The sequence below is a fragment of the Pelophylax lessonae genome (assembly GCF_965119305.1).
Source record: "Pelophylax lessonae genome assembly, chromosome: 1".
NCBI lineage: Eukaryota > Metazoa > Chordata > Amphibia > Anura > Ranidae > Pelophylax > Pelophylax lessonae.
In genome coordinates, this window is record NC_138768.1 from 323833288 (window position 1) to 323857181 (window position 23894).

At 41.9% G+C, this 23894-nt stretch overlaps 1 long non-coding RNA gene across 1 annotated transcript in view; it reads left to right on the forward strand.

The window, feature by feature from the left end:
• The first annotated feature begins 880 nt into the window (after positions 1-880).
• LOC309545112 overlaps positions 881-23894 on the forward strand; it is a 31691-nt gene continuing 8677 nt past the window's right edge. The window contains exon 1 of the long non-coding RNA XR_014224872.1: positions 881-979. This is a non-coding gene — a long non-coding RNA (uncharacterized lncRNA). The remainder of the gene's footprint in view (positions 980-23894) is intronic.

The window sequence follows — 23894 nt, forward strand, 5'->3', positions numbered from 1 at the left end:
TTTTATTTTTCTGTTTTTTTTTGTTGTTTTAAGTTATTTCCCTATCCACATTTGTTTGCAGAGCACTTGCCATGCTCTTAATTACGTTTTGCTGCCATTTGCAGCACTCTAGCCCTTTCCTTTGGTGTTTTAGAGCCATTTTAGTGCCTTAAAGTTCGGGTCCCCATTGACTTCAATGGGGTTCGGTGTCCGGGAAAAGTTCGGTAAAAGTCCGGGACACGGACCCGGACTTTTTTTTAAAGTTCGGCCGAACCCGTCGAACACGGACATCTAGGTGTCCGCTCAACCCTACTGAAAACTATATAGCCTGGGTTCAACAGGTTCCAGGGGGAGGACTGACATGGATTGGGGGGATTTATCCTGGTGATGGAGATACAGAGTATACCTCTTCATATCGATTTTTACTGCGATTTTACCACGATTTTACAGCGATTTACAGACGTTTTTACAGGCGTTTTTTGTGCAGGCATTTTTAGATTGAACCAACGGAAAACGCCTGTAATCTGCCCAAAAAGAAGCTCATGTACTTTTTTGAACGTTGGGCCAGTTCAGCAAGGGCCAACCGAATTTCGATCCATGTATGGTCAGGCTGGTTGTACAGAAGTAAATTTTCCCCACTGGATCAGTGCCACCGTCTATAGTTGGCATTGCTGATCAGTGTATTCTGATGGTGGGGTAGTCTTCCCACTGTCAGAATATAATACCTCAGCAGGGTGTATGGTGGGGGAATCAAGTGCAGGGTATTAAGTGTATGGTGGGGGAATCAAGTCATGTATTTCATTCAACCCGCTGGCTAAACAAAAAATGACTCATTTATGGGCTGCTTGTAGGCAGGCTTGAATGTTTAGGTGTAGTTAGTTGCTTTAGCAATCGGCCCAGGTTGTGGATTATCACCAGATCATGGGCTCTAAGGGACTTCTTGCTACCTGGATTTATTGCCTTGAAAGGATTGCTTTAATTAACTTGCCATCTGCCAAAGGTAAAAGTCACTTTATGGGCACTTGGAACTCTGTACAAGAATGTGCGTGAAGATGCTCCTTGAGACTGTTCCTGTGTTATCCTTAACTTCCTTAGTAAAATTATTTTGTTGTTCCTTTAATCAGCCTGGTCTGAAGTCTCTCTAAAGGGGTGCATCCACAGCATATCCAAAGAACTGGGTTTATATTAGTGGACTAGAGTGTTCGATAGATGAAGTACATAGGGTCCAGCATGTAGGGTGCAGTCTAGTGTAGGCTACATTGCTGTTGCTAAGGTCAAATGTATTCGTATCATTTGCTACCAGTAGCCAAACAGCCAGGGAATGGGTGAATGGCAAGGGTGACGTTATCCTAATAGTGAAAGGGTTTTATGTTTGGCCCCTCCACTAACAGCCAGCTTCCCACATACTGGGACCGGATCCACAGCACAGCATAACTAGAGACCTGGGAGTCACGGGAGAAAGAGATGTAGAGGGGCCCCTGGGAAGAGAACAAGCATGAAGTTACTGTATAGTGATGTTTTTTTCCTGTACCCAGTAGCAATAGACGAACATGTCACTGGGAGTAAGGTGACAAGAATTGCTGTGTTGGCGGTGACCTGTACAGGCTTTGTGGTACTGGTACCTAAATGCTGCACACCTAGGGAAGTGGTGTTCTCTAATGATTATTTGAGTATAGAGTGCTTAGTGTTAACAGTGTAACAAGCTTGGCCACCGGTTACAGAGAGTTAACTATGCAAGTGCTTCTCGCTTCAAACTTTGGGAGATCTGCCTTAATGTTGATTTCACATGACTGCAGTTCCCTGCCTAAGCTTAGGCATTAGCAAGTGCAGTTCCATTGTGTCCCTATCATAATGAAAAAAAAAAACCATTTATATTCCTAGGTGGATGCAGCATCGATCTGATTCTACATCTGTCCCCCGCTGGTTGTGCACTGAGAACTTGTGAATCAAACACCGCTCATCGCTCAGTTCTCCCCCTCCGTTCTGAGCAGAGAGCCAACACTGTCAGTCACCGGCTCTCTGCTTTGCCCCTCCAGTGCTCACTAAACAGCTGGGCTGTGGAGGGGGCAGTAGGGGGGATTTAGGCTCTCAGAGGATCACTAAGAGGCTGAGCCAGTTGTCATTCCAGGTTTCTGGGTACATTCTGACCATATGGTTGGGATCTTTCCCAAGCCTGGCTCAGCTGAGTGACATTAGCCGACAGCATGCTTTAGCCTGCTGACAGCTGAAAATGCCTCTTAGGACTACATACTTCTCCTTTATAAAATATATGTAGAAAAGTGTACGGGCTCGTTGGACGTGTAGTGCTCTCTGAAGAGCGATTCACTTTGGATAACTTTTCAAATTTGACAGGCGCTGAGGAGGAGATATTCAGCCTTCTCACCACCTGATTTAAATGCCACACTTTCACAATGTAATCACTTACATTGAAGGCAGTTGCAGAGTGGTTGCAGCACAGTCCCATAGACCTGGGTTAGCTGCGTTTTGGCATTGGTAACACCTGACAAAAGCCATTTGCTGTTTTATTTTTTGTCGTGGATGCAATGTTTTGCACGGCATCTGAACAACATGTCTACAACCATGACTGTCTGCTTGCCAGCATTCAGGTGGGCTGCTAGGGGTGGTAAAACCACATCTCAACTACTTGGTTTTACCACAACCTGGCCACACATGTGAATGAGGCCTTAAACAATATATTTAAAAACATTATATACTCAATAGCATTATATAGATTAAATAGCTACACTGCAAATTAACTTTTTATGTAAAATGTCAAACTCAGTTTAGGAGAAAACATTTCTTCAGGTTTATTTTGTAGGTAGTGTCTTGCGAGCAAAATTAAAAAAAATATTAATAAGTAGGTGAAAAAAAGCCACTAGCACTTATCGCACCCCCATACTTATATGTGCAAAATTCAAATAGTAAATTGTGCCACGCTGTGTATAAGATAGACTATAAAATACAATGCAACAAAAAGTGCTCCAATTTGCAAATATTTATGTAGCATGTTTTCCAGGCCTATGGCTGATGTGGGTCTGCCATCAGTACCGGTAACCTCTCCAGCCCATGTGAGCTGTGACCCTGGGTGTGATAACTGAAGCAGCGACAACTCCGGCATCTTTGTTTGTGATTTTTTCTTGGATTTAAGGGGATGGGATAAGGGAATGAGTGGGATACTCCTTTAGGCTCCAAATAATTACATTTGCGACTTTACTCTTGGAAAATGCCCGTTGGCGCTTCCTGGACGCCAGCCGGCGCCAGCCAATGCTCACTAACACTGAGAACACTCTGTAAAACAATGGAAGTGCTGAATCCTCGACTTGTAGTCCAGAAGATCCAGGACTGAGAACTGTAGAACTTCTGACACTGCTGTACTGCAAAAGTCACTGAATACTTTCTCCTGCCTTGCCTGGCTTGAGGTAGTATGATGTAGAACTCGGTATGGCTGTAACTTTAACTGACACTCTCTGCACAATTCAGGGCCCCACTGCAGGTGCCCCCTGTAGCTTCAGGGTGCTCAACCTAGGTACCCCCTTTACAGCTAGCTGACACTGGATCCCAGAACCTCTTCCAGAGTGGTCCCCTCTAACTTCAGGCGGACCCCCAGGAGAAATCCGCAGTACTCACGACCTGTGTAGGTTTTCCTGGGACTGGACCCTTCTCTCGCTCACCGCAGGTTCTCGGCACACCGGATCCCCTCAGCTCAACTCAGCACCCCCTTCCGGATACTCAGGTGACACCCTGAAACATCCACCTTCCTCTGACAGGAGAAGAGACAGCTGCACTCTCCTTCCTGGGACTCTGCTCCCACCAAAGACACAGTGCCACGCACTTCCCCCCAAACTTATACCCACTCCCAGAATCCTTTGCAGCATAATCTGCCTTCTGGGGTAGTTACAAGCTGGGATGTGTCCATGGATTGGGCTTCCCACACTGCCCTATGAGAAGCCTCTCACAAGAGCCAGTTTGGATACTTCTCCCCTCAGCAGGCACATCTGGAAGCCCTAACACCCTAGCTAAATAAATCACAGCCCTGCTGTTAGGCAGGCAAGGCCCACTATTCATTTACCTAGCAGCTACCTGTAGGGTGCTACATTTACATAACAAAATTCAATCATATATACGTGCTGTTTTGTGTACTCTAAAGCTGATACAGTGTATGATAAATTAAATACTTTTCATAAACAAATACCCCCTAGATACAAGACCAAAACCTATCTCCAATTTATAAATGTATTGATTTCCTGCCCAACACAAATCATATCCTTAAACCCATGCAACAGTAATAAATACAGTATACATGTGATCACAAATAGTCCATTGACGTGCAATACATCCCTGATCTAGATATGCCATGCATGCATACTCCTATGTGTGCCAAATGCTTCTTTCAGTGACTGTTTCAGTGCTCCAAACAAGTGGCTATAAGCAGGGCCAGCGTTCCCATTAGGCAAACTAGGCAGCCACCTAGGGTGCACTGCTGCCTAGGGGGCGCAGCCACAGCCCGCTGACTTTCTCGTTAGCCTGGCCGGGAAAAATGAGTCCGATCTCTTATCCTGTCACCTGCATGGCTCTAGGCAAGACTAACGACACCCTGACCACACCCCCAGCCCCCCGCAGGTGGACGGGTGAGGGGAGGGGGGACTGGCTATAAGAAACACTCATGCTCCCCTATCAGATGTGTGCACACCTGACATGTGACCATGCAGTTAAGCTTGGTCATACTGTATATTGCTTTTTGTCCTTCCAGGACTGAACCTGAACCTAACCACTTTTCTTTCCTACTGTCGCCTCTGTATCTCCACGGCTCTTTGCAGTGCTATCCAATTCATACATATAAGGAAAAGGACTCCAGTAGTGCTTATATCGTTAAAATACAACTGCTTTAATAACCCAAAAAAGTAACACATTGGTCAGGTGGTAAAACAAAATAACACAGTGCTTGCAAGAAAACATGATTAAACAAGCTTATGGTGAATTAAAAGGTGCAAAATATTTCATATATAAAGTATCTATATTAATAAAACGCATGTGTCCCTGCGTCCGCTTTCCTTGTGTCCGTGATATTGCACTACTGTGCATGTGCTGAAGGAACAGCCGTTGGGATGCAGAGAATACCGCAGCGGGAAAATTGCTGTCACGGGCGAACCAAAGGTGCTGGAGACCCCAAAATTGTACCGCAGGTGGCCAAGACATTCCCCTACAGCTGATAAACATTTTAGGGTTCGGGGATGAAAGGGCGCGGAACAGTGACCCCGAGAACCGGGCCTCCCCCCGCCATAGACTCCAATGTTAAACCTGGTCAAATCGCGGTTAGGTCAAGCGCTCTTACATCCCCGAACCCCGAAATTTTGCTCAGCTGTAGGGGAGTGTCTTGGCCACCTGCGGTACAATTTTGGGGTCTCCAACACCTTTGGTTCGCCCGTGACAGCAATTTTACCGGGAGGGGAGGTGGTGGTGAATTTGGGTGTCTTTTCCTATTAAATGATCCACTGTTCTGTGTGTGTCAGGAGCTCCCCCCTCCTCTCTGATTTCCTGCCCTCACATCTCCCCTCCCCCACACCAATCTCCAACCCGACATTTATCGTTCAATCCCCCCCCATACACTACAATCCCCTCCATACACTACAATCCCATCTACCCCCCCACACTACAATCCCCTCCCTCCCCCATACCCTACAATCCCCTCCCTCCCCCCACACTACAATCCTCTCCCTCCCTCCCCCCACACTACAATCCCCTCCCTCCCCATACACTACAATCCCCTCCCTCCCCATACACTACAATCCCCTCCCCATACACTACAATCCCCTACCTCCCTCATACACTACAATCCCCTCCCCCCATACACTACAATCCCCTCTACCCCCCCCCACACTACAATCCCCTCCCTCCCCCATACACTACAATCCCCTCCCCCATACACTACAATCCCCTCCCTCCCCCCAACACTACAATCCCCTCCCTCCCCCCCACACTACAATCCCCTCCCTTCCCCATACACTACAATCCCCTCCCTCCCCATACACTACAATCCCCTTCCCATACACTACAATCCCCTCCCTTCCCCAACACACTACAATCCCCTCCTCCCAAAACACACTACAATCCCCTCCCTCCCCCCACTCATGCTTCAATCCCCTCCCTCCCCCATACACTGTAGAACCCATCCCCCCATGCGCTGTAGAACCCCTCCCCCATACACTATAATCTCCCCCCCTCATACACTACAATCCCCTCTGCCCCCCCCATACACTACAATCCCCTCCCTCCCCCATACACTACAATCCCCCCCATACACTACAGTCCCCTCTCTCCCCGCCACACACTACAATCCCCCCCTCCCCCACACACTACAATCCCCTCCCTCCCCCATACACTACAATCCCCTCCCTCCCCATACACTATAATCCCCTCCCCCATACACTATAATCCCCTCCCCCATACACTACAATTCCCTCTCTCCCCCCCCTCATACACTACAATCCCCTCCCTCCCCCCCACACTACAATCCCCTCCCTCCCCCCCACACTACAATCCCCTCCCTTCCCCATACACTACAATCCCCTCCCCATACACGACAATCCCCTCCTTTCCCCAACACACTACAATCCCCTCCCTCCCCCCACTACAATCCCCTCCCTCTCCCCACCCACGCTTCAATCCCCTCCCTCCCCCATACACTGTAGAACCCATCCCCCCATGCACTGTAGAACCCCTCCCCCATACACTATAATCTCCCCCCCATACACTACAATCCCCTCTGTCCCCCCATACACTACAATCCCCTCCCTCCCCCATACACTACAATCCCCTCCCTCCCCCACACTACAATCCCCTCCCTCCCCCATACACTACAATCCCCTCCCCTCCACATACACTACAATCCCCTCCCCATACACTACAATCCCCTCCCTTCCCCAACACACTACAATCCCCTCCCCCCCAACACACTACAATCCCCTCCCCCCCATATATATAGCTCCTTCTGTTCTAAGTATACTAAATAAAAAAAAAAAAAAAAAAAAATATATATATATATATATAGCTCCTTCTGTTCTAAGTATATTAAATAATCTATACATATAAAGTACAAATGTCTCTGCGTCCAGTCCCTGTGTGCGTGGGATTGTGCTACTGCGCATGTGCCCCACGGACAGCCGTTGGGACTTGGAGCGCAGAGACTTCGGGCAGCCGGGCAAAACTGTTGGAAGCGGTTGGTGTGCGCAGGCGCACGGCGGGTGCGCGCTCGCGTGGACTTACTGCTAAGTCTGTTTTTACAAATGTTTGACCACATATGTTCTAGCGCCTGTTAATTTAACGGGCTTAATGTCTAGTAATATATAATAACAAAATAGTAGCTAATAATTAGATAGTGTCCAATAAATTTCAAAAGTCTGCAAGTAAAATCTTTTTGTGCACTACAGTGCAATGTAACTTAACAAATAAGCAAAGTGCAATAAAGTGCTCCAGTGCAAAATATAAAGGTGCTGGAAGATGATCACTCGTGCTCTTGTGCCAGGTGACTTGAACTCCTTCAGGAACCCTACTCACCAGAACGGATGGACCCTTGTTAGGGGTCAAAGGCGCTTGTATATAGGTAGAGTCATCTAATCTGTACTTATAGTTGGTGGAATAAATAACATGCCAGATCTTCTCCTTGATAGGATGGGCTGTATGATATCCTTATAATTTGGTGGCCCTGGATAGCTCCAACGAAAAAACACCAAATGCCAGAATAGTGAAGCCCGTTTAAAAGATATTTATTATTAATAGGCAAAAAATATACTCACAAACATAGTGAAAATAAAAGCAGAGAACAAAGCTGTAGATTGTTCTGGGAACGCTGCGACCACGTGCGTTCCAGGCAAACCAGGAAGTGCTCCGGAAGTGACGTAACCAAGTGCCGCACCGGAATCACGTTGACGCGTTTCGCCCTCCCACTTGGGCGTTATCATAGACGTTGGTCAGGTGCTCCAGTGCACCTACCTAAACCGCATTAAAATCCTGTATATTTGTGACACTGCATCTGCTTGTATTCTATGTGTAAACCTCAAATTTGAACGCTGTGTCCTTTTACTGCCCCTCCCCTACACGTTACGCCACAGGAACATGTGGCTTCCTCAGGGGAATTCTTATCTTCAGGTTTACATTATTTCAGTTTCAGTTTAAAAAAGTAATTATAAACCCAAACTATAATGTAAACTCTAAAAGAGATAATAAAGTTTACCATAACTCCAGAAAAGGCATTTTTCTTTCAGATTTGAATAGAGTGGTGAAGGGTTGGCACCTCTGTCATGTTTTCTTCCCTGTCTATGTTACCATTGGAAATATCTAACCTTATGATTTATCCTGGGGCTACTGTCACTAGGAGGGAAAATGAAGGAAATACAACATTGTGTGGATGTCGTTAGCACAGAGGTAGAGGGGATATTTTCCAAAGGAAATCAAAGGTGCCATTATTCCCCAGTTTCAGTAAATATAAACAAGTGCAGGGTTAATCAAAACATGACAAGAAATCAAACCACTTGTGTAAAAAGAAATATGAGACATCAGAATCTGATGTGGTAGTGATGAGTCCAAAACAGTCCTGAACCTTTGTGACACAAAAAGAGAAAAAAAAAATATGGTGCAAAATCTTTGTGACGCAAATAGAAATGACATATGAAACATCAAAATCAGTGACTAGCAGTGATGAGTCCACAGCAATCTGAATCTTGTAGCACAAGGTGATTAACCACTTTATCGCTGGAAGGTTTTACCCCCTTAATGATCAGGCCATTTTTTGCTATCCAGCACTGTTCTGTTTTAACTGGTAATTGCGCAATGATGCAACGCTGTACCCAAACAAGATTTACATCCGTTTTTTTCACACAAATAGAGCTTTCTTTTGGTGATATTTGATCACCTCTGTGCTTTTTTATTTTTTTGTGATAAAAATGAAAAAAGACCAACTTATAAAAAAATAAAAAAAACAATGTGTTTTACTTTCTGTTATAAAACATATCCAATAAAAAATTAAAAAATATACAATTTCTTCATATTTTTTAGACAAAATGTATTCTGCTACATGTTTCTGATTTAAAAAAAAAACAGTTACTGTATACTGTATTTATTGGTTTGTGTGAAAGTTATAGCGCCTAAAAACTATGGCATATATATATACTGGAATAGTTATACTACGAATGGCGATGATTAGCGACTTATAATGGGACTGCGATTTTAATCACTGACATTAATACAGTGAGTCATAATAATACTATACACTGTCACTGTATAAATGACACTGGCTCCGAATGTGTTAACATCTAGGGCAATCAAGGAGTTAAATGTATGCTTAACTATGTGTAATGTGTGTAAAGTATGCTGCTTTTTACTAACGCTCTATCATTTTCTCATCCCTACTTCACAGGGATGAGAAACTGACAGATCATTCCCTCTTTACAAAGCTCTGTGTTGTTTATTGGCAGGACTTGATGATAGGCTCCTGCTGTGTACAATCACAGCGGGAGCTGGACGGGGGTTTGCAAGTGAGCGTGCCCTAAACCCAAAAGTAGGCAACAAAGTATGGGTGCGTCGCTTGGCCTACAGTGGCCGCTCGCCCACAGTACATTGCAGGCAGGCAATTGCCAAGTGGTTAATGAAGAACCCAGAGGTAGTTCCTGGGGATATAACATCCAAGAAGACCTGTCTGATCCTGGGAATTTTGCAAGTGGGATTTTGACCTTTGTAGTAAAATAATCTATTATGATCTATGTCAAGGTGCCACATTCCTGGTTTCAGTAGGAATTAATTAGGATTTTTCAGACACCAACCCAAACAATATGTATAATGAAAAAATGTACAAAATAATTTTATTAACCGCTTAAGGTCAGCCCTATAGCAGTTAACCTGCTACAGGGCAGCACCTCTGTGCCAGATCACCAATTGTTAGGCAAAGAGACAGAATGGCGATCTGCCTATGTAAACAAAACATTAACCACTTGCCGACTGCCTAACGTCTATCTACATCGGCAGTCAGTCCCTCACAGGCAAAGCGACGTAGGTCTACGTCACTAGCCTGTGAGGCTCTAGGGAGCGAGCGCGTGCCGCGGGAGGCGCGCTCCCGCTCGCTCACGGACCCCCCCGCGCATGTGCCCGGCGGACCCGATGTCCGCCGGGCACTCGCGATTGTCCGTTAGAGCGGGAGAAAGGCAGGCGGCTAATGTAAACACAGCCGTCTGTCATTCTCCCCTGTGTAAGAATGGAGATCACACGGTTCTGCTATGTAGGACTGTTGATCTCTGTTCTTACACCAGTAGCCACATCCAATCACAGTTAGAATCACGCCCCTAGGGACACACTTAACCCCTCCCTCTCAAATAAAGTTAACTCCTTCCCTGCCAGTGTCATTTTTACAGTAACAGTGCATATGTATAGCACTGATTACTGTAGTAATGTCACTGTTAACCCTCAAAAATGTCAGTCAAGGGTCCGATCTGTCCGCCGCAATTTCGCAGTCCCGCAAAAAAAATCGCAGATCGCCGCCAGTACTCGTTAAAAAAAAACAACAAAAATCCTTCCCTTAGTTAGTAAACGCAATAACTTTTGCGCAAACCAATCAAAATACGCTTTTTGCAATTTTTTTTACCAAACATAGGTAGCATAAAACAAATTGGCCTAAAATTTTAAAAAATTTCGATTTTTACATTTTTTGGGGAATTTAATATAAAAAATAATTAAAAATATTGTTATTTTTGCAAAATTGACGCTCTTTTTTTGTTAATAGCCTATGATCAAAAAATTGCACAGGTGATCAAATACCACCAAAAGAAAGCTCTGTTTGTGGAAATCAGGACGTTAAATTCGTTTAGGTACAGCGTCGCACGAACGCGCAATTGTCCGTTAAAATAACAGTGCCGAATCGCAAAATAGGCCCTGGTCAGGAAGGGGGTAAAATCTTCCGGGGCTTAAGTGGTTAATTAATAAAAATAGTACTGCACTCCTTGGATTTATAGAGGTAAAACAGGTGCTCCAATATTCCTACTAGTCACAAAGGTAAAACACAATATAAAGTGGTGTACATAAAGATTATATAGTAATATATACTTATATTATATAATATACTTGCACAGATGTGATTATATGCACTTTATCCAAGTCTTAAATTAATTCTAGGTATATAGGACCTGTCCAGCACAAATGCACTTTTTATAGAGTTTCACTTATACACTGGAGCACCTTTTCAATATATATATATTTATATATATATATATATATATATATATATATATATATATATATATATATATATATACACACACACACTATTTAATCTTTATGTACACTGCTTTATATTGACATTTACCTTTGTAACTAGTAGGAATATTGGAGCGCCTGTTTTACCTCAATAAATCCATTGGCCGATTGTAGGCTTGTTAGTATAAATGGCCAATGTCTGAACGGTCCCCCCATGCATTCCTATGGGGCATCGGATGTCAGCGGAGACATGTCCGCTGACATCCGACCCGATCCAATCCGTCAAATCTGGACGGACGGAAACCCTATTTTCCATCCGTCCAGCGGATCGGATGGCATCGAAAGAGAACGGAGACACAGCTGTCCTCCTGCTGCTCAGCGGCTGATCGGTGGCTCGATCCCCCGCTGAGAAAAACGGCTCTTTCACACACTCCATCCGCTGGACGGAGTCCGTTTTTCTCAGCGGGGGATCGAGCCGCCAATCAGCCGCTGAGCAGCAGGAGGACAGCTGTGTCTCCGCACTGTGTGCGGAGACACAGCTGACAGTTCCCCATGCATCTCTATGGGGGAAATCGGATGTCAACGGACCGTCAGTCCGTTCTCACCCGATCCGATCCGCTGGACGGATGGAAAATAGGGTTTCCATCTGTCCAGATTTGACGGATCGGATCGGGTCGGATGTCAGCGGACATGTCTCCGCTGACATCCGATGCCCCATAGGAATGCATGGGGGGACCGTTCAGATCCGCCAAAAAAACGGACAGGCGGATCTGAACGGTCCGCCTGTGTGAAAGGGGCCTTAGGCCCCTTTCACACATACGGTCCGTTCAGTTCATCAGTTCAGTCACGTCAAAATGTATCCGTTTTTCATCCATTTTTCATCCGTTTTTCATCCGTTTTTCATCAGTTTTCATCCGTTTTTCATCAGTTGTCATCCGTTTTTCATCAGTTTTCATCCGTTTTTCATCAGTTGGTATCTGTTTTTCATCCGTTGTCATCCGTTTTTCATCCGTTGTCATCCGTTTTTCGTCAGATCCATTTTTTTTGACGGATGAAATATAGGGCATTCATACGTTCAAAAAAAACGGACATTGAAGGAAGCGGATGAAAACGGATTTTAACTGATGATCATCCGTTGTCATCTGTTTTTACATAGAGATACATTGATGTCCGATTTTCATCCGTCAACGGATGGATGAGAAACGGACAAACGGACAGCATGTGTGAAAGGGGCCTTAAGCTGTGATCAGACCTGGCTTATGACTAATTTGCACACTTGTGCACTCGCATAGCTGGCAGGTCTCCAGCAAGACCCGGACACAGGATTGAATGTTTTGTCCCACCCAAGACACTTTGAAGCCTCCAAGCTCCAGGCCCCCATCTGGGATTTCGAATCCCTAGAGCAGGGTTTCTCAACCAGGGTTCCATGGAACCCTAGGGTTCCTCCTGAGGTTGCTAGTGGTTCCTTAAGCAATGGGCAATTTCTGCATATAAGATAAGTTTCCAATGACACCATTGTTCCTTTTAGCTATCTGTAAGGGGGGATTCTTCCCAATGATGACAAGAGTAAGGAGCATTCTTCCCACTGACTGTCACACTAATGTGTCATAAGTTGTAGATTTTTAATTTTTAGCAGGGTTTCCCCGAGACCAAAATTTATTTCCTCTGTGTTAAAAATGTTGAGAAAGGCTGTTCTAGAGAAATCTGAAAACAGTTTTCTCCACTCACAATAAACGCGCTGGAGCCCCGCACTCTGCATTAGTGCAAATCCCGGGTCATTCCTAAATGTATTTCTGTATAAGCAGGGCATCGTGTTTTCCCAATATATAATACAGACATACTGTAGAAAGGATCATCTTTATGTGACTTTTTACACATAAGTGAAAATACTATACCGTCCTTTCATGATGTGAAGCTTTTTTATAGATTCCACTTTTTATGCAAATGTCATCGCTCCTCCTGGTCTCAGATCTGTCGGGGGGAAAAGCTGAACAGAGAGGTGGCAGTGTCTCAGTATAAAGCTGAAGTCTGTCCAGAACCGAGAGTAATCGGAGAGCAAATAATACAACATGTTTCTTTTTTATCATGTCACCTGTCTGTCCTTACTGCTCGGTAAGTCAGGTTAAGAAAGGGTTAAATAATACTGATCTGATGATAAGAATTTATTTCTCATGTATAATGTTGTCATTTCTCTTATGAAGGGGTCATGTCAGAAACACTTATTCAATCCAATTCAGAAGTTAAAAAACCCGGAGAGAGGGTGAAGATGTCCTGTAAAGGAAATGGATTTGATATCGCTGATTATACTATACACTGGGTTCAACAGGTTCCAGGGGGAGGACTGACATGGATTGGATGGATTGATCCGGAGAGTGGAGCTACAGATTATTCCTCTTCATATCAGGGAAGATTCACAATAACATCTGATGCATCCATAAACACAGCATATCTACAAATAGACAATGTGAAAGTGGAAGACACGGCCACATATTACTGTGCTAGAGACACAGTGATTAAACATTGTTATCTTCCATACAAAAACATAAAGACAATTCCCTTTTCTTACCACAAGGCTGCAGGAGATACTAAGAATTATCCCATATTATTATTTATCATTTATACAGTACATAAACCCAAAATGGCCATAGTATATATTTTCAAAAATAAAAGCCTTTCTATTTTTTTCTTTTTTTATCTTTTCTGTTTTTTCTTGTCTGAAATAACCTAGACAGGGGCATTAATATTCTGAGACCATTGGAATAAAGTTTTAATATTTTCTAAATCGATTCAAGTAGCAGACATTTTGCTCACACTGCTTATGCAAAATTATGCTTTTTATCTGCCATTAAGTTAATCCTAACTGGATGACATTTACTTTGCTAAGACTGGGCTCACATATATGCAGGGCTGGTTATTGTGTAGAATCAGGTGTGGTTTCCATTTAGCGGTTCAGGTGAGATCCAGTGCAAATTTGACACTGAAACTGCACCTGAACCGGAGTAAAAAAAACCTTTGCGACCGTGCTATAGCCGAATGACAATTACAACATTGCCGCACTTTGTGGGGAGACCGTAATATGACGTCTGCCTGCATGCTCCCTGCAGCGTGCATTGGTAATGATCTGTGATCCCTGCGTCCTTCAAATGCAGCTAAGCACAGATCGGGGTAAAGAGCCAGTCACGGCGGCTCTTTACCATGTGTTCAGCTGTGTTCAATCACAATGTAAACAGGATTTGCTGCTTATCAACAAAAAGAGTGTGAAGAGAGTAGAGTCGAAAACCGGCAAATCCACTCAGGGGGCATCTGCACTGACAATCAGGCCACTGTTTATCAGTGTTCTGATGATCAGTGCAGCCGCAACAGTGCCCAACAATGCTGCCAATCAGTGCCCATCATTGATGCCAATCAGTGCCGCCTCATCAGTGCCTCCTCATCAGTTCCATCAGTGCCGCATATCAGTGCCCATCAGCACACATCAGTGAAGGATACAAATCACTTATTTAAAAAATGTTATAACAAAAACTAAAAAAACCTTTTTTTTTGTTTTTAAAATATTTTCGTTTGTTTAGCAAAAAAAAAAAACTCAGTGCTGATTAAATGCCACCAAAAGAAGGCTCTATCTGTCTCGAAAAAATTATATAAATTTAGATTGGGTACAATGTTGCATGACCGCGCAATTATCATTCAAAGTGCATCAGCACTGAAAGCTGAAAATGGGCCTGGGCATGAATGGGTAAAAGTGCCTAGTAGGCACCGCAATTGGCCCTCATATATGTGAGCCGTCTCCATTGAAAGCCGGTCTGGTTCACATGCTATGTGAATCGGATGCGGTTCAAAACACAACCAATTCGCATATCTGTGAACTGAACCTAAAACTTTTCTTTGTTTTTTTATTTTTTATTATAAAATGCTTGTTTTCACTTTTTTTCATCCTTTGATGCATCCCAATGCTGCTGATCTCTCCCAGCCCCTGTGTGACACCCTAAAAATGTTAGTTCCCAAGGGAACAATTGGGAGTCAGGGACAAAGCCTTTTCACTCTATAAGGCTTCATTCACTCGGGAAGTCGATGGAACAGTAAAAAAAGGTGGTTGAGCCATACTTTCACTGTCCCATCCAAAGTTTACCATACAGCCAGATGAGGTTGTTCATATTCTATTATTGTGATGCTTTGTGTTGCAGTAAGTTTAATATGAACTGTGGAGTTGACAGGCAGCGCTGCCTTTTTAAGACAATTTAGCTGCTCAGGGTTTCACAGGCTGCTGCTCTGCTACTTCCATCCGGTCTTCTAGAGATTTCTAGAACATAGTGGAAGGGAGGGCAGAGACTGCAGCCTGAATAGTTATGGGACCTTAGCCAATCCCTAGGGAGGTGTGCCCAGAAGGTAGGGAAGAGTCTATAAATAGTCTGAAGCAAAGAGTGGCTTTGCAGTATGTGAGTGTAGGGCAGTTTTCCTGGGTCCAGCCTGCTGGAGGAGACCACTGTTGAGGTCTCAGCTAGGCTTAGCTAAAATCTAAAAATAAAGTTAAACCTTAAGCGGTAATCAGCAGGATAGCCAAAAACTGTTGGGTTTATAAAACTGACTCATGTACCCAGAGATTGGGTCCATGTGGATTTACAAGTAGCTGGGAATGCAAAAAAAAACACAAAGCTAATTGGAACACAATTTTAGCCTTTTTCAAAGTTCTTCTTAACCTTGTATAAAACTTTGTTTAAGAAGCTAAAATTAACATGATATTACTGGACCTTTTCTGGTGTTCTTGTTTATCATGCTCTCATTTATTTTTCAAATTGCTTTTAAATATTTTTTTTATTTTCCCTTACAATGAACAATTTGATATACACTTCAACTAGCAGAAGGCTAAGGCAAGAAACTTAAAGTGTATTTAAATCCATTACAATCTATCCCTGTGTAGGAGCAGCAAACTGAGCCTTGTAAACAAGTATAGTATATACTCCTTTAGAGTGCATTTGTGCTGTATGCTATACACAAACAAGGGTTAGCACAAAGGTTTGTATGCATAAAACGTGGGGGGAAAAATAATCTCTGAACATGGGATAGCCTTTTTTTTTTCCTTTTGCTTTTTAGTCTGTGGAGGAGAAACATGGACACTTTAGGATAGCGAAAATGTCAACTGGTTGAGAGGGTAGTGGGGTAGTGTTGGATAGTCTAGTTGATTTTACATAAGTGGATAACAAATTTAAAGCCTAACTGCAGCTTAAACTGGCCATACAGGCTTCAAATTGTGGCCAATTCCCCCATAATTGGCCAAAATGTGTTCTATAGGTGGCCCTGTTGGCTATAACCAGGTTGACAAATGTTGATTTTTCAATTGACTTTTGTTAAAGGTTTCAGAAAATTCTTGGCTGAATAGTGGCTGCATCCAATCAGATGCAGGTGAGGTATCGTTCCTGTATTCTGACATTCTGTCAGAAATCTGTTGAATAATAAAAGTCCTCAACAGGAAATTCACTCATCCATGCTGTTCAGTGTAAGGATAAATCTGTTAGATTTCCTTTGTTTAGCCTAAATGCATCCGAGAAATCTATGGGTATATGGCCAGTCTAAAGGGCCATACACACTATAAGATTTTCTGAAGACTTTTTCCTTCAGATTTACCTTTTCTATGTAGTGCAAGGGCCTGCCAGATTGCATACAAATTGAAAGTGTTTAGGTTTGACCTCATATTATATGGTTTTGGTAAGTCTGAAGGAAAAAGTTTTCAGAAAATCTTATAGTGTGTATGGCCCGTTACACTTCCTAAAACTGTTGCAGAATGCTTTTTTTCCCATTGGGATATAGGTTTTGCATAAATTAATAAAAGTAGATCATTATAAGCACCCATTTCAACAGTATGTTTCAACCCTCACCTGACACTTTTGTTGGACAGCTTGGTCTGTTACAGGAAGTTGAAGAATAACTGACTTACTGGCCAGATCACCAGGTGAAAATAGAGAAACAAAAGCTAAAAAAAAAACAAAAAAAAAAACAAATGTAGCTAACACATCTAAGGATTGGTAAGTTGCAATAGAGGACGTTTTTGTTTTTAAGTTTGCATGCGCTTTAAGCACACGGAAAGAACAATAGTTTGAGAAACATTTTCAGAGTTTACTGATACTTTAACAATTTGATAATATTATACTTGGTAGACTGCCTCCTGATTGCTAAAGTTGTCTTCTTGCAGATCTCTGATCTTTATATTCCTGATCAGCACATGCAAATTCAGAACACTCTTCCTGAGTGAATCTGTTGGGTAGAAAAGAGAAGAACGCTCCCATAGTGCGCTATGTTACCTTGGACTGGAAGAACAAGAAACATGGTTCCCCTGTGTGTCTTCTTGTATCTGTTTTCGCTTCTGGGTGAGAAGAAGATTAAGAATAAAAATCTTTATTATTTAAAAAAAATGACTTGTATATAATAATGTCTAGTATTTGATTTCAGGTGTTATGGCAGACATACAACTCATACAACCCAGTTCAGAGGTGAAGAGTCCTGGATCAAGTGTAAAAATATCATGTACAGCATCGGGGTACACATTTACCAGTAAAGGTATGCACTGGGTTCAACAGGCTCCAGGCAAAGGACTGCACTGGGTTGGTGCAATCGCCACCAATACTGGAGCCACATTTTATAATCCTTCACTCCAAGGAAGAGTCACAATATCTAAAGATGACTCACTCAGCACATCATATCTACAAATAGAGAGACTGACATTGGAGGACACTGCCAGATATTACTGTCTAGACACAGTGACACAATACAAGGAAACTGTCACACAAAAACTGGCAGGAAATCCTCCAGACACCAGTAAAGGACGGATGTTTAAATTCCTAGTATTTTTCCAGTTTCCTAATGAAACATTTTACATAAAATAATCCTTTTTACAGTGGAAAAAAAACAATATAAACATGAAATTATGTAGATGCCTGTTAGAGATGCATTATATAATCTACATGACAGCTGTGATGTACATGAACAAAGATATAAATATCACAGACCATGACTGAATTGGACTTGCTAATATTTCTATGGATAGCAACTTTTTAAAATTAAAATAGGAGTTTAGTTTAAATGTATCTCCAGAACATAGTATAAGGTACATTTTTCTTTGAGGCTTATCTCTAGAAGAGGGTGTCTCACCCTGGGCTGTATTCACTTCAGTCATCCAATCCCATTCCGGAGTATAAAAAAAGACTGATTGGATATTCGTTGCGGAATAGTTAACTTAGTAATTCATGTTTTGCTTGCAGAACTACAGACCTGCAGTATATTAAAGTCACCACCAGATACCCTGAGGAAGCTTTGGATTTTCCTCTAATAAACCCAAAACATAGGAGTGAATGCAACCGTGGAATGCAGGGTGAATGTCATTCATTCGTGGCAGAATGCCAGTAATGAATTCACTGGGAAATTCATGCAGTGAATACTTTCCCAACATTAGCTAGTGTAAAAATGACAGTGCATTTACAGGAATGGCAGAATGCAAAACTCTGTTAATTAAACAAGCCATTTCAGTAGCTACATGGCTACATAGTTAGTCAGGTTGAAAAAAGACACAAGTTCATCTGGCTCAACCAATAAAAAAACAAAAAAGAGTAATGAAAACCCAACCATACAATCCCGTATACACAATCCTATACCCACAGTTGATTCAGAGGAAGGTGAAAAAACTCCAGCAAAGCATGATCCAATTTGCTACAGCAGTGGAAAAAATTCCTTCCTGATCCCCCGAGAGGCAATCAGATATTCCCTGGATCAACTTTTCCTATAAATATTAGTACCTAGCTATGAAAGAATCCAGGCTTTTTTAAAGCAATCTAGTGAGCTAGCCAGAACCACCTCTGGAGGGAGTCTATTCCACATTTTCACAGCTCTGTGAAGAAACCTTTCCGTATTTGGAGACAAAATCTCTTTTCCTCTAGATGTAAAAGGTGCTCTCTGTGATGACCTAAAAGTGAAACACTCAACACCAAGATCACTATATAGACCAGTTATGTATTTATAAATGTTGATCATATCCCCCTTAATCTCCTCTTCTTCAGAGAGAATAAATTCAGTTTCTCTACTCTTTCCTCTTAGCTGAGCTCCTTTCTCCAGTTCCCCGATATCCTTTTTGAGAACTGGTGCCCAAGTCACTGCTTACTTATTATGTCTTATGAGAGATTGTTTAGTGTGAAACCTAAACTGTGTAAAACGACAGCCTATTTGAGATACAAGAACATACAAGTATGACCAGGACAATATTAAGCCACTGTTAAGATGGACACAAAGTATGTGAAAAAAAATAAAATAAAGGTAAACCATTTTGAAAAGAGGTTGCAATTGTCTGAATAGATGGCCCAAAAATACACATTGGTTGTACAGTAACTACATAAAAAGCTTTTGCTAAAAGTTCTTGTAATGTGTTAGCAGCTAGGAACAGGAGTTATTTGGAAACACAACTATCTAGAGATAAAGTAGGGGTTTCAGGCTAATTTGGGAGAAGGAAAACCAGAGAACCAATATATTAAAATTAAATAATTTATTGAATGTATTTAAAATAAAATTTATACATACAGGGGGATGTATAAAGACATATATAAAACATCCCTCATGTGCAAGACATATATCAATTTAAAACCACAGCACAGAAATATCTCCCTATTACGGGAGCAATATGTGCTTCCAGCTGATGTTGATGCCAGAAGTCTTGGTGATATTCGGTTTTTGGGTCCCAATGAGCCAACGCGTTTCGCATCAGGCTTCGTCAGGGCCAGAGAGACCGAGCAATACCGATATTTCTTGCTATAAATGGAGATAAGATGACAGGTGGGGAGAATCAAATCCCTAAGGTTAAGTATATAATTATAGGTGTCCATATTATTCTCCTAGATAGATAGTATAGAACCCCCATATATCGGTAACAATCATTTCGTCACGTCCTTTGTATGGATTTATTTCTTCTTTCTGGTTCATAGAGCCAGGGGAAACACAATAACCAGGCTCATGTGCTATAATTCATTTAGCTCCCCTAGGGACACACTTGTCCGACTCACACATAGAGTCCACCTTTAATGAGGGATAGGGAATATACCAAACGGTGCCAGGTTGTGTGCTTCTGAATAGTCCACTGTAAATATATGGAGGCAGGCTGTTAGAATGGTTTAAGTTATATACCATTCAGAGTCATGATCACGGTAAATCTCTTTAAAGGAGTTATTTGGAGTTAGAAGAATTTATGGAAGGGATTACTAAGGCCCACTTAAAAAATGTAGAGATAGATATAACCTGGTCTTATTACACTTATTGATAGCAGAAGGCAGCAAATTAGTAAAATAATAAACCTAGATTAAGTATAAAGTTTTTTTTTATAAAAATGTGTAACAATATATTTGAAAACAGTATTTAATCTATTAAATAACTATACTTTTTTAATGTACATACAATGTCTAACTCATGTTTCAGGTTTACATCATTTTGGTTTCAGTGTAAAAAAGTATTCATAAACCCAAACTATAATGATAACTCTATTAGAGATAATAAAGTTTAATAGAAGATACGGATTGGGAGCTGCCCCTTTAGTGCCATAATCCTAATATTTACGTAACAGAGAAAAAGATGGATGGTACAACATAGGTTGTCCAAACATATATTGGCGGACTTTCAAGGCACACGCTGAGTAAGCACACTCATTACTTAAAATAATTACTTTTTATTAAGATAATTTAAAAAAAAAACAAAGAAAATTATTTTGATGAACATTAACATGAATATTATTCTTATACATTCAAAAATAGTATACAAGCATTGTTGACAGTTGGTGAGGGTTACAGTTGTTATACAAATCTGATAAGGTCAACGCGTTTCGCATTTACGCTTCCTCAGGGCCTCAGATAGTTGGGTAACCTCTTAATAAAACAGAAGACATATCATACATTACTTTTTCATATATACATATAAATGCATCCATTTACAATAATGTTTCATATAGATATAGGTTCGTTATATCTGCATGCATGTTACTGTATGGCCAAGTGGACAATAAAAGAGCGGATAAACCCACCTCCTCACACAACAGTGCATCATACTGTTCGACCGGGGGCTAGACTCGATGGACGGGGCCACCTCGGACCATAACCACCTAAGTTGGTAGATTGTCAAATGACATTATATAGAATTCTTTTTTAGAGTTAATTCTAACATCTATTGTATGTGATATTCTATAACAAATCATAATTACCTTTTAAAAAGTATTGATGGATATGGGAAGAGATAGGACGGCTGGGTAGAGGATGGTATGTAGGTCAGTTGAGCTTTTTACACCTGAATGTGAACAGTATGTTTATATTCATATTCTAATAAATTCTTCAATTATGATATAGTATATTTTTCGTTTTACCTCAGTAAAGTACATGAGTGGACATATTAAGTCCTGTTCTGTAAGATAGATATATCACACTAATAGAGGAAATAAGATAGGAAATGAGAGAGAAGGAGGGAAATGGGGAAGGAAAAGGGAAGAAGAGAAAGAGGGGAAAAAAGGAGGAAAAGAAAACAAGGAAGGGGAGGGGAAAGGGGGGGGGGGTGGACCAGAGAAGGGAAGAGGGGATAAGAAATGTAGCAGGGAAGAATATAGATATGCAAAAGACCACGGAGATGGAATGATAGAGAGCAGAAAGTAAGAGAAGGTGTGTATATATGTAGTTACAGGTATATGATATAATTTGTATGTATCTTATAATCTTTGTCTCTATGTACTCCAGGGCAAAAGAGATATAGATAATGTTTGATATTTGGTAAGTACTTACACTTTACTTGTATTCTTATGCTTAGAAGTGTCCTAGTAATGGACTATCTCAAATAGCTTATTGTTGGAAGAGATTAAGCAGACCCGCATCCAGCTAGTAAGTAGTGACATAATCCCCTCATGCTAAAGATAGGAGATAGAGACATAGTGTGTAAATGTTACCTATGTAAATTTATCATCTCACACCCTTACACAAGCTGAAAGAGAAGTTCTCTCTCTCGGCCTCACGTTTTGTCCAACACAAGAGATAAATCATTTTGAACTTATAAAAGATTTAAACCTATTCGGGAGGAGACTAACATACAAATATATTTTCGACGAAGAAAGGAAAAGGAAAAAACAGGATCACATACTCAAGGAGCAGTGGAGGGACTTCAAGGTGCGTGACTTCAGGGCGCTGAAGGACCTCATGGACCTCCTCGAGGAAAATGAGGCATTCGAAAGCTCCCAGGTCCCAGCAAACTTGCAGCCCCCCCACCTAGCTTCACAAACTACAGACACACCGAAAACAATAGGACCCTCCTCAACACTACCCTTACCTGCTCCTACGGTACAAGAATTTTCGGTTCATACAGTAAAAAATAAATCTGACAAATTCCAATCTCTACATACAAATCCAAATATAGCAGCGTTCATCACTCAAGTTACAAAACAAATTGAGTCAATATAGACATTACCCAACAACAATATGGACAATCTGAGCCCACAACAGAAAAAAGCCTTAGTCTCTCTAAGCAATAACAACAAAATTATAGTAAAATCTGCCGATAAGGGGGGGAATGTGGTAGTGATGGACATAGAGCAATATAGGGAAATGTGCCTTACCATCTTAAACAACAGAGAATGGTACAAACCAATAACACAAGAACAAGTTAATACACTTCAAAAAGAATTTGCACAACTACTCCTAAGAGCCTATCAAAAAGGAGTGATAAATAAGGACACATGCCATACGATTTTGGTTAAAAATCCAAAAACCCCTACGTTCTATGCCACACCTAAGACACATAAAAGCCTCACAGCCCCCCCAGGCAGACCCATAATATCTGGGATAGGGTCCTATACAGAACCCCTCAGTCAATATATTGACATAATTTTGAGAGAACATGTTACATCACTTCCATCTTATATCCAAGATACACCAGATTTATTGAAGAGATTGGAGGGACTATCTGTCCCACCTAACACCATACTTGTGGCGATAGATATTGAAGCCCTTTACAGTAGTATCCCTCATATAAAAGGCTTACAAACGGTAAGGGAATTTTTGTTGGAACGTCCTCTTAAACATAGAGGACAAATACATTTTGTCCTGGAGGGCCTCTTTTTCATATTGACAGGAAATGCCTTTGTCTTTGACCGCTCCCACTACCTCCAGGTGCAGGGGGTAGCGATGGGGACCTCCTGTGCCCCGTCCTATGCCAACCTGTACCTGGGGGGGTGGGAGCGGACACTTTTTTCTGACGACGGCCTTTCCTGTCATTTTCCGCACGTCCTCCTCTGGCTCCGCTACATAGACGATGTGTTTATGTTATGGACGGGGCCGGAGGAGGACCTGCGGAAATTTCTTAATGCTTTAACCACTTAAGCCCCGGAAGATTTTACCCCCATTCCGACCAGGGGGTATTTTGCGATTCGGCACTGCGTGAATTTAACGCACAATTGCGCGGTCGTGCGACGCTGTACCTAAACGAATTTGACGTCCTTTTTTTCCCACAAACAGAGCTTTCTTTTGGTGGTATTTGATCACCTGTGCGATTTTTTGATCACGCGCTATAAACAAAAAAAGAGCGTCAATTTTGCAAAAATAGCAATATTTTTCACATTTTTTTATATGAAATTCCCCCCAAAAAAAATGTAAAAATCAAAATTTTTAAAAATTTTCGGCCAA